The 13,287-nt window shown below is 29.6% G+C and overlaps 1 protein-coding gene across 1 annotated transcript in view; it reads left to right on the forward strand.

The window, feature by feature from the left end:
* The first annotated feature begins 5,253 nt into the window (after positions 1 to 5,253).
* The window catches only part of LOC148239146 (uncharacterized), a 112,663-nt gene continuing 104,629 nt past the window's right edge, over positions 5,254 to 13,287 (forward strand). The window contains exons 1-2 of the mRNA XM_088185843.1: positions 5,254 to 5,474; positions 10,559 to 10,914. The gene's annotated coding sequence lies outside the window, so the exon portion shown is untranslated. The remainder of the gene's footprint in view (positions 5,475 to 10,558; positions 10,915 to 13,287) is intronic.

Genomic DNA, 13,287 nt, shown 5'->3' on the forward strand with positions numbered 1-13,287 from the left:
GCAAGAATTGATACATACGTTAAATGTGGCAAGCGGTAGTAAAATCATATGAAGCTGGACATAAAAAACGTATAAAAAAATAAACTAGAACACTCAGATTTATTTATAATTTGAAATCAACTCTTCTGAATTACTATTTTCATGCATTATTTTTAAAAATAATCAGATATAAAATATATTGATCTTAATATTGCATTAAACGTTTTAGAAATAGCAAATAGAGATTGTGTCAGAGTGGTCTTAGCCTAACAATAAATTTGTAGAATTATATATGAATTTTCATAACTTTCTGGATCATCAACGTTTTAACACAAGTAAGTTGACACTATCGTGTAAAACTGTATAGCAGAAAAACTACTAAAACTTACACTTATGTAATAATTATAGTTGTGTGTCCTGGTCTCTGGGTCTATGGGTTTATTATTTGCCAAGATAAAGATTGTTACTAAATATAAAACATATTGAGCACTAATTGAGACGTGTTCGTGCGTCAGTAAGCTTGTAACCTTTCCGTTTTGAAGGCAATCCTGAATATACGCGCTATCTTTTTTCATGGCGATTATGCATATTTTAATTGTTTCTGAATTATAGCGTGTACCTTGTGACTTAAGCTGTTAAAAGGTTTCACGCGGTGGTTCACACTTTAACAAAGAAACCCTTTTTCCTTAGACGGTTAAAATGCACGTGGCAAATTAGCCATTTTTATGATTAAATAGCTTGAGGTAATTTAGTTTTTCTTTAATGAAATCACAATTTATAACTGAAATACAACTCTGTACTTTCATAGGCAAAATAGCATAAATGTACATATTCCTTAAGAAAAAATTATGTTTATTAGTAAATCATTCTTAATTTTACGCATTAGAACTAACATAAAAAAATATGTACTTATAGTGAAAAAATTAAGGAAACTTTATGTTTTCGGAAAACGATATTTTAATGCAGAAATATTTTTAAATATGATCGTTTTACTATATTTTAAAGTAAAAATGTTATTGCCACTTGGTTAGATACTTTTTAAAATTATAAATGTTTAGTATTCATTGCATTGCATTGTAGTTATTTGCATCAATGATAAATATTATGTCAATACCTTGTTAGAATGTTCTTTATAGTCAAAATTATCAATTTTTATTTTTGAAAGTTAACTTTGTAGAATATTTATTATCATATTTATCGCTTAAATCATAAATATTAAAATTCAGTTAATCTTAAGCCAAAATATATTTTTACTATGTGTATTGGATTTAACATACAAAGTAGTGTTCACGACAATTTTCTTTGCATAATATCGTAGCGGAAAATTCATACGGTCCGCGTAACAATTATGTACAATGGTTACAATTTATACGTATTGAATTTGGATGCTGTCCAAACGACATTTGTCCACTTTAACAAAATGTAAACGTATTGATATTGATGTATAAATATTTATAAATATATCGAGAATGAATATACAATATATGTAGATGTAAAAATTATCTTATCGATGTAAAAAATAAATTTTATAAATGTGATTGAATTTATAAAACATATTTTTTATTTATGTTGTTTTTATTGTATATGCTGCTTTATGATTATACAATATTAACAATGATGTAATAAACATTAAAAATAATACATTGATGAAATGTATCACAAGTTTAATTATCCTTGCTATTTTAATTTAGAAAATTATATATAAATAGACAGAGCTTATGGCAGAGCTTACGATGAATGTCTATGTAAATATATACACAAATTATTGATTTTTTTATAAATTAATTACTTCTTAATTCTTACAAAATTATTTTGCATATTGACCATTTTCAAAGAAATTTATATCGAAAACACTTGAATATTTATGTAATTAAACATTTTTACAAGGTACTAACGAGTATTACGCGTTGTGTCTATATTTGTCGAACCACAGTCTTTTGCCACGAAACACAATCTGCTTTGTATTTTGCAACCCATCTTTGTGAAATCAAACATACGAAATATCTGGCAAAATATTTCATGTTTGGTATAAGGAATAAAACTTTCTAGTCGGTTATTTAATTTTATTTAGTAAGACAATACACGTCCTACAATTTAACATACAATTTTTAATATATTTATTTATATTAGCCGGTCAAGCTGTAAGGTCATATATGTAATTCATTGTAACGCATTGGGATTACGCCTTATATATTTTATTTTTATAAAATCTTTCGTTGTAATTTGAAAGTCATAAGCCCAATCTGTACCAACCGAGCTAGTCAATCAGACATAATTAATACTTACTTACTGAAAGTCTGGGAATCGGTGACATCTACAATATATTATTAATTATAAATTAGTATGTGCTGTACAATTTATAATCAATAGATGTCACTGTAGTTCGTGTCGGTTTTATTTTTAAATAATAGCACATTTTAAGATTAGAGCAGAGCTTCCGCTGAACTTTTTCACTGCATTTTTATGTTTTGCTTCTCGGTGTACTGATTGCCTTAGATAAACTTTATTGCAATCCGCACAAGAGACTCCTTGGTATTATTATTTTTATTATCAGATCCTTTTAATTGGGAATGTAGTTTATATATTTGCAAGTTAATATTAAAAAATAGTGAAAAAACTGCATGACCTTTGTAATTTAAGCATAGTAACATTTTTAAAAATACCGTTTTTATTTTTATTTTTTATGAAATACGCTAGACTAGATAATTTATATAAATGATTTGACATTTATTTTGCCTCATGATTCAACCACGCGTCTCAGGCACACAATTTTCTTTAGAAAGCGTAAACCCATCGTCGCTTTTCTTCCGGAAAATTTATTAAAATTCGTGCTATTTGTATTGCTTTTCTTGGAAATTCACCACTATACAGTCGGCTTGCACCTTGAAGTTATCATCGCGATTTTAATCGAAGTTTTTTTTAAAGAACAACACACCTCTTTGATCACGCTCGAACACGGGCGATAACTACATCTAACCACCGATTGATATATTAAGTTAAAAGTTTCACCCAACACCCATACACATTACATACACAAAGCTCACTTTTTTCTACATACACGCAACGGATGGATGTATTTTATTAACATACTCTTTCGACTATCTTATAATAATTTCGGACGACGGCCAACTATCGTCTGAAAACGAATCCTTCCAGACTACTCGTAAATATGGATCATCCGATCCGAGAAAAAAAAGTTTATTACACTTTTTCGGGTCACAGCCGACCTTGGTTTGATCTCTGGACATATTCTCACAGCTTGGTGCTATGGTCTCTTCTATTTTTGCGAGGCTCGAATTAAAAGATACTTCCCATAAATCGATTAATATCCGTAAAACTAAAAACCTCTTTATACATATTAGCAATTAATCATCAAAATGATTTTATATATTATTTTTAAAGTCACTACTTTGTTGTACTAGACGTATTTAAAAAATGTATTTATTTACTACATCCACGCGTAAATACTATAAAGTTGAATACACAAAACATCAATTTCATTTTTTCTCTATCTATTGTATTCTTTTTTAGAACTATGATCGGGTGGCGTAAAACTACTAAGTGGACCCGCGTATAAAAAGTACATTAAAAACGCCATAAAACATACAAAGTCACAACAATCTATTACGCTAGTTTATTATCTATTTTATTAGGTATTAAATATACATAAAATATGTTGTGTATGTCGCAGAGCTCGGAAGAAAATGTAGTATATTAAAAGGATTTTTTTATTGTCGTCTTTATAGTTATTATTCATGTTTTATTGGGGTTTATTTACGATTCAATTATAAATAGATAAACGTGTGAGTAAATTATACATATGTGCATTCTTGTATTTTTGACATATTTTATCATTATTATGGATATATAATATAATGTTTGCATTAAAATTAAAAAAATGTTTGATTTATCAGTTATTTTACATCAATTATCTCGTTTTGTATTTTAATATGTAGTTTTGTACCTCTGCATATTTTGTCTTATGTACTTATAATGACGATTAAACATTGCCATCATACTGACAATGATTTTTGGCAATTTTTTGATTTTTTTAAAACTGTTTAATATTTATTACTACGTACATACAAACATATGTACGTATATTACATCTTTCCTTCACAATAATTTTATCTCACATTATGACAATTAAGTGTTTCAAAAAAATATTTTCGTCTTTTTTGTACAACAATATACTTTTTATAAGTCTACCCTATATATTATTTAAATACGAATATTCAATGATTCGCATCAAGAAGCTTTTAACAGTCTAATTAGAGTATTTCTAGCTTTTGTACTCGATTTTGTTCCTAGTTGTTAATTGTCAGCCCATAGTTTTGGGTTCTTAGTATGTGACAATGTGACATCAAATTGCCCTAGTATTTATCTCTCAAGTAAATTCCTGTTATCGTGACTTATTTATTGTCATAGCAAAGACAATGTGAACTGAAAATTATTTTTGACTAAAACGAAATGTTGTATCGCTAGGAACACACGCTATACGTGTCAGAATTAGCCTGTGCAGTAATAGTCTACATGAATTGGAATAATTTAAGAACTTATCTTGATAAATTTAATCATTGCATTGTAAAAAAAAATGATATAATTTCTGATTTTCTAAAAGTCTGGTAAAATTATTCTGAAATTTCCTTACCGATAAATATCATTTAATCAAGTATAAAAAGTCATTTTCTGAACGATATTATACTTCCACTGGAGTACCGAAGAGATCCAACTTTGGTCCAGTGCTGTTTCTATTGTTCATTAATGACATAGAGGCGGCAGTATACACTCAATTTTTTATTATGTGAGGACGTCTTGTAAATTTTCTTGAGTTGATTTTGGATTCCCTCGACCTGCAGGAGGATCTAAATATTTTTTATCGATATCCTTTCAGTATCATGAAATGTCACACAATTTCATTCTCGAATTTTGTTGTAATGTAATAATACTCGGCTGAGTAATATGCCTGTTTAGTTACAGTAGGCCGAGTAGCAAACCGAGTGGCTCGGCCGAGCAAAACGGCAGGTGTAAACTTGGTATAACATTACTGACCAAGTCGCGTAGATCTTGTTAATTTATAAATATTTTATTAAGCTTAACCACTACTAAATAACTCGATGCGTGTGTTCCTTCTTTTAATTTATGTAAAGTGTGTTGTATATTTACATATATGTATATCGATTGAATCCTCCCAATCCCAGCCTGTTTTCCAGCGCTGCCAGCACATGGTCTGCGACCGATGACAGCGCCGGTGAAAATTACCCTGGTGGCTGTTCTGCACTCGATGCATGCTGCACCGAAGCAGAAGTGGCGTTCGGCATGTTCGCGCGGCCCGACACCTCAGTCTGGGTCGTGCGGTCGCCGCGCGCACGCGCACGCAACGCGCGCAACAACCCCTTCGCTCAATCGCCACCTGGCAACCCCGAACGAGCCCGCGAAAAATTCAAACAGTGTCGACAGTGCGAGATTTTTGTCTGAGAGAAGAGAAAAACAGTGTGAGTCGAGTGTGTGCGCACGGGCGTATTACAAAAGTGTGTTTAATAAATAAATATATTGCGAGATATAGTAAATTTAAAATAATGTTCAAAAATAACATGAAAAACAATTGGTTTGTAAAAAACAAATCATTCGTGACTTTGCTTTTTTATTCTATATATTTGTGACAATAACTGAATTTTCCAGCTTTAGTTTTAAAGACATATATTTTTTTTGGGTTAAGTTAATAATAGTATTCGATCAATTTTTAAATTACACGCCTTGGTACACGTTTTGATTTTTCTGTTCTTGTCACAGAAACATAGTTCATTCATGTACATCCTTGATTTTGCTAGGTCAGTGAACAAAATATTGGTATTATTGTAAGACATTTTGCAGCGTTGCTTTCAGTGACCGTGGAGTTGACTAATATTTTTGCAATGCTTTTTATGGTTACCTGCTGTTTTGAAACGTGAGATTGTTCTATATTATTTAATATATTTAAAATTTATTTAATATAATTAATGTCATTCCACCACTTTGTATAAAAATGACCTAATAATGCGACTTAGGTTTCATAATTCATAAATATTAGTCGTTCAAAAGCAAAAGTAGGCATTAAGCATAATCAATTTTTCAGAAATGAGCTATAAAAAATTGTCAAAATGGGTGTGTATTATTATGTAACTAAGCTAAAAAAATACTACATATTAAATTAAATTAAATTAAGGTAAAACTAGGTGATGATTACTTTTTATTTTGAACGACTTAAATATAGTATGAAAATACATTATGTTAAACAGTAAACTAAAATAGTGAAAAAATATTTTTTATATAATATGAATAATATAAATTTAACACTATCAAAAACATCACACAATGTTTTATTCGCGTACCTTTTAGAAAATTAGATAAACATGAATGAACTAATGAAAATCTAACCTTTAAAAGTAGCAAGAGATGTAGTAAATTAATTTATTAAAATAAAATTTACGATTCGGGTATTTGCGAATTGTTAGACACGAAAGTGTAGTGATGAAATTTTTAGAATGAATGAACCGACATGTATTTTGCTGGTGAATAAAAATATATTTTTTGTTTTTATTGCTTGACAATTATAAAATGCAATTTATATTTAAGGGCATTAATAAATGGAAACTCACTGGTTAATATAAAAAAATCTAGAGTCATACCTGTATATTTTATTGACAATGTGGTAATAAAATTTATACAAGTTTTGGAATCTGTATACAGTTAGATATATCCTTAAATCTGTGAATTCAATATAAAAATCTCTCTGCTTATTTTAACAAGTTTGCTGCTATTTATATATAACGTGGTCAAAAACCTTTCTCACATCCTTATAATATTTTTATATATATGTATATATGATTTGATTAAATCAATCATCATGATATTGAACCATGAGATTAGAAAAATCTAATATGTGATGATCAATTTTTATCTCCCGGATAATATATAAATTAAAAAACACAAAGCATCAGCCACTATTACTGGTCTATCGTAATCGTCAATCAATGTATTAGTTACAGTTAGGTGAATATTCAATTATTCGAATTATTCGCCCGATTTTCAACTATATGAATATTCGAATAATTGATCGAATATTTGTGAAATATTCGTTTCTACTATTTTGTATGAAATTTGAAAAAGTCTTTGAGTGAAACTATACTTGTAGTCGTTTTCTCTCTCAGTATACCTGAGTAGCTAGTGCCACTCCAAAATCCATGGTCCTTTAATCGCCTTTATTTTGTTTCTAAATATGAGAAATTAAGACACTTCTCAACAAAACAACAGTTTTTATGTCTTTCAAAAACATATATTATATGAATAGATGTTTATCGGCGGTATCTACTATGACCGAAATGCGCGGAATTAGTTCGTTGAACAAAATAAAACGTTGGAATAGCCAACCCTTTATCATAATTTTTATTTCAATCGCGGTTAATTTATTTCTATTTATTTAATTTATATTAAAATTCGCACAAAAAAAAATCGATAAAAAAAAATATTCAGTTAGTGTTTTAAATTATTTTTAATTTTATTCGAAAGGCTAAAGAATTCATATTTTTTATCATATGTATGTAACCAGCATAATATGCTTATGCAATTTATATGTGAATTTCGTCATTTATGGTTTATCGATATATGTTTCTGTTTCGGTTTTTAAAATACGAATTTGTAACTTTTACATTGGAAAATAGTAAATATTAAATAGTTATAATGGAATAATTTTAAAATATCCGTAAATGCAATTTTAAAATTATTAGTGTTGACTTTACCCACGAAATATTTTAAAAACGTTTACGCAGGGTACAGTTATTATAACCAGTCATGTGTTTTAAATTAAAAGTAAATAAATAAATGCTACGCAGGCAATGTTGTCTTTTGATTTTAACTATCTCAAAAGGTAAAAAAAACATTACACGTTGGGTTTTAGAAACAGGAATAATAAAAAAGTTGCAAGTATACTTTTTTTTTTAAATTACAACTTGCATTACAAACGGTTATTTTAAAAATATCATAGTGCAAAGTTTTATATTGATAGAACGCTTGTAATTTTTTATTATAACATCTACTAAATTTTGGGTTTAAGTAAATTATTATGATTTAAAAAGTCATAATATAACATTTGCAATAGACTTTTAAATTATTTATTTTATTTCTATGTTTCTATAGGGATCTTTAGTTATTTGTATATAATTTATTAAAAAGTATTATTTACCTTGTATAATAATTTTATTTGGTATTAAATTAAATTACATCTTAAATTGCAAAAAAGTATTTTTTAAAAAAACATTTATGATTACTTTAAGTGTTACCAATATTTTAAATTTATATTTAGGATACATGAACTTTTCAGAAATATAAATATTAATGAGCACGTTTCATAGATTTACATCCACCGATGTAATTTCGTAAACCATTTATCCGTCTGAAATTGTTCTATATAAAAATTCGTTTCAAATTTATGAGCGATTAACCGAAATTTATATGAATTCATGCGAGTAGTTTATATTTCATATACACACGTATCAAAGAAGTTCAACCATGAGCACACAATAAATAATAGCCGAATGTTTTTTTTAGATTCAGTAAAGATGTTCGAAATAAGATGGCTTAAGAACATAAGTAATCTAGAGTCTAAAAAAATAAACTGCTTGCATTTAATATTATTTTTATGTATACACGTCTAGATCATAAAGTTAAACTAAAACTGCACTATAAAATATTATTATTATTGCTCGAAGCGACTTATCAATATTCATTAAATTAAGGAAAATTTACATGTAAACCTTATAAAATTTATTGTGATTATGAAAGGGTATTTTTTTAAATTAGCAATTATATGAAACAAATATGATTACCATAACGTTTATTTTTAACCCTTTTACGCCCGCGTGCATTATTTCTTAAATCGTTTGTTTGATTATAGCATTGGTTGTAAATTAGTAGCACGAGAATTCATTCATCTACAGGGAATCGAGTTGGAAGTATTCGATAATTACATAGCGTTTTTTTGTGAACGAAGAGGGTGTGAAAAAGGGTGTGAGGGTTTTGAAGGAAGTGTGAATAAAATAAATAAAAAATGTCGGTGGTGGATGAGGAGGTGTGAAATCCTCACAGTGGGAAAATGGATCTTGTTTAGTTTCGAAACATTTGCCGCCATATATGGCTCAAAGGCCAAAGACGGATATAGTAAGAAATGAGATAATTTGGTTCGAAAAGTTTGTAGAGAGCTCTTAGCGATGTCATAAACATCGATGTTTCTACAAATACGACAAGTCCCTTTGGGCTGGCAAACATCCTGGCTGATATCAGTTATTGGTCGGACAAGGTTTGGTAATCGATGGGTATTTGAAGAGTTGAATAAATCAAATATTACCGCATTTCAAAAAATATAGTATTGTATGAGATTTTATTTTTTATTTCATATTTTTGGTTACTATTGGCGTAAGGTATGTTTGCTACTTTTTAAAAAATCACCGATAAAAAGAAAATTTATTTTCCAGTGGTTTTTATGTTTAAAAATTATTTTGAGTCAAGTTCAGTATATAATTTGTAATATCTATTAATTGCTTTAAGTTAGACTAACAGACAAATTAAACTGTAAATTTCTTTAGGTCTACTCTTGTTGACCTAATCATAAATACATATTTTTGCTAAAATATATACACATAAACAACATTTTTTTAAATTATTTTCTATTTTAATATTAGACAATATTTATATTGTAAAATGTTAGAAAATAGTAAATATTTGGTATCAGCGAGAAATATGACAAAGCTTTTTCATAAACATGTATTACAGTATCTGTAAATAAAGGCAGTTCAAATTTAGTTTTTTAAAAGGTAAATTCCGCGATAAAACTAAGATTTTTAATTATTATTAATTGCAATTTAAAAATTAGTATATACAGTGACTAATATTTTATTTCCCAGTTCCATGGCATAAAGCCATTAACCTTGTTATCGATCTCTTCCTTTCCTCTCTCACCTTCTTTCCACTTTCTTTTATTAGGGAAGAAAAAGAAAAAAAAGGAAAATTAGTATATATTTAAGTTGATATATATATTTTTAAGTAAGATAAATTTTATTTATCACAATTTTCCTTTTTAACTGTCATTTTATCCATCTCAAAAAAATTTCATTCGCTTGATTCTAGTATCCTTATTAGTAACTTATTCGAAAATTATTGAGTGATTCTCTAAAGTAAACGAGAATCACAGTTTTTTTGATCAACAAAAAATAATAATAATCTGTATTGTAAATATATAATTCATATTTTAAAACCAAATAAAAATTGATAGTTTGGATAATTTGTGTTTTTAAATTATCCGAGCACTTCCTCCCGAGCAATAGCCCGGATAATCAAAAGTTTTTTATTTAAGTACGCGATTACTGCCGTAGTTTATATCAGATTTTTATTATACTATTAAAGATGTATCTCTATTAAGTTCAATTGCCAACATTATTTTTTAAATAATTAATAATTAGGGTAGATTTTTTTTATTTTAAGTATGTGGTGAATTATTGTTTCGCTAGTTGTAAAATAATAATTAAATGTACTGTTTTTGTTACAGGTTATATAACAAGAACTGTCTCAGTATACAAATTCAGTGAAATTGTGATCTATAAGTAAAATAATAAAATAAAAATAACAGTGAAAGTGCAAAATTGTACGGTCGTCGACGACGAGATGACGATGACGACTACTGTAGTGGCACTCGTATCGGTTGCGTCTGGAAAAGCAGCCGACGTTGTGCGGTGACGAAAAGTTCGGTTTGTAAAAAAGAAGAAGAAGAAGAAGCCGAAGAAGAAGAAGAGTCGCGGCCCGTCCGCCGCACAAAGTCGAGTCCGATTTCGTGTCGCGTTCGATTGGAAATGCTTTGATGAGCCGCCGGCGAGGCGGACGCGGCGGCCCACAAATAATTAATCGGTAAGTCACACACAGACTTTTTAGCTTTTTGCCATGAGAGATTTACGAGTAGACTCCATCACGAGAAAGCGGATTATCTTCCTAAATCGCTTGCGTAATCTGTGCATACCCTCCCATGCATTTATGTTTTAAAAAAGTACCCGAAGTAGTATGAAATTTTTGTTCACAAATAATTTGTATATAGGATAGGATACTAGTAAAGTATTTCTCATTTTTTTATCCCATGTTTCATGTTTGGTTAAATTATTATAATAAGTTGTAGTACAGATAATAATTATATTGACTTATACATGCATTAAATGTACATTTAATATTACTAATTAGCTAGCTATCTTAACCGAAAATATTTTTTTAATGTTTATAGCGATATTTCATTGCAATCATACTGTGTCTGAGATCAGGTTAATTTTAAGTCACATTATGAACGAAGGTGTGTTCAAGCCAATTAAGCTTTAATCTGCTTTAATAGATTTTATACCTATTTTTTTGACATGGTTAAAAACGGTGCATATAAAGGTGATCCATCTTCAGTTTCCTAACTGTTTTTTATAAAAAAAATAACTTCAAGGATATTTTAAAGTTTTTTAATATTTATAGACCATTTTATGTATTTCATGATTAATGAAAAATAATATCAATTAAATGGCCGCTTCTGGACTCTTTCGATGATTTTTTTGTACATTTAGGGCGGTATCTCGGCTATAACTTGGCGGATGTTGGTTTTTAGGTGCTCCAACGTTTTGTGTTTGTCGACGTAGACCTAACTCCTAAACGTAACTCCACAGAAAAAATCCGACAGCGTTAAATCTCATGATCTTGGCGGCCAGTTGACGTCATTAGAACGACCTGGGAACTTTCACGCAAAAAATTTAACGTCACACCTGATATGTGGCAAATGTCACCGTCTTGTTGAAACCACATGTCTTTCACATCAATATTTCGTGGCAAAAATATTCGTTTATCACGTGCCTATAGCGCTCGCCATTGACCCTTACAGTCCGACCTCCATCGTATTCAGAGAAGTAAAACCCAATGACGCCGCCTGACCACAATGCGCACTAAACACACACTTTTTGGCATGAGATGCTCTCTTATGAATTACATAAGAATTTTCCTTGCCCAATATGCAGTAATTTTGCTTAATAACATACCCAGAGAGATGCAAATGTGCCTCATCAGAGAATATGATTTTCTTTGAAAAATCAGCAATAACTTCCCGCTGCTCTAACACCCAATTTACGTAAAATATTCGCTGTTTCTAGGGTTTTTGTGTTATCTGAATTTTATACGGACGTAGGTGCAAGTAAAGATGAAAAATGTCGCACCGACGAATCAACAATTTCAGGTCTTCGGCCACACTTTCACTTACAGCAGCAATATTCTCGGCTGAACTTGAGCCACGATGCTGCACAAGCCTTACCCTATTTCTAACGCTGCAGGCCTTTTCACTTTTTTTTACAATGTTGCGAATTGTTCGCTCAGTAGAACGATGAAATTTACCATAATCTTCCCGTAAATTTCGATACACAGTTCGTATAGAACTATTATTTCTGTAGAAAAATTTTAACGCGTTGAGCGGTGGTTAAGCAATCCATTTTGTGAATGTGTTGTTGCAAACTTACATTTGACACTTTGAACACGCGTGATGATTATTGACAGTTGTCTGATTTATAGTGCTGCAAACATGGGAATCTCGAATTGGATCACCTCGTGGAATAATATTTTAGTGTAATTAAAGGATATTACTATAGACTATCTTATGGATGTAAAAAAACAATACTAAAAATGGTTCTAGAACACTATCCCCCTGGACATAAACCCCCCAGACTTTAACCCCCAGTGCAAATAACGTAGCGCGCCTATTATTCTCATATTTCTTTCCGACGTTTCAACTCTAAACCTTTTCTGACTCATACTTATTGAATGTGATATTTTATCGTATCGTTACTATGCAACTAACTTTACCATATTATTTATACACTAAGTTTATTATAAATATACGGTGTAGTGGTTTCATAACATTTTTTCAACAATATCTGGAGAATAAAACTACTAACGAACAGTTCGGCTATGGCCGCGAAAATCACTCAGCACATAAACTTTTTTATTACTCATCCATTGTGACGTATCAGACGTAAGTCCGATGTATTACAATGGAGACGTTGTAACAACTTTACTCAGTCAAATTTTAGAAATCCATTTATTGTGCTCATATATGAAAAGTAAAAATAATATCGTTTCACTAAATAATAAACATTCGATAGGCCGAAAATTTTGGCTAGTGCTCCTCAGGAAATTTTATTCGGTTCGTTCTATTTTATCTCGATATGAACAATGTCTCAAAATCAAAATATGAGGATTTATCTATATCTT

Source organism: Plectrocnemia conspersa, unplaced genomic scaffold (genome assembly GCF_051122295.1).
Source record: "Plectrocnemia conspersa isolate PC_06_02 unplaced genomic scaffold, ASM5112229v1 ptg000001l, whole genome shotgun sequence".
Lineage (NCBI taxonomy): Eukaryota > Metazoa > Arthropoda > Insecta > Trichoptera > Polycentropodidae > Plectrocnemia > Plectrocnemia conspersa.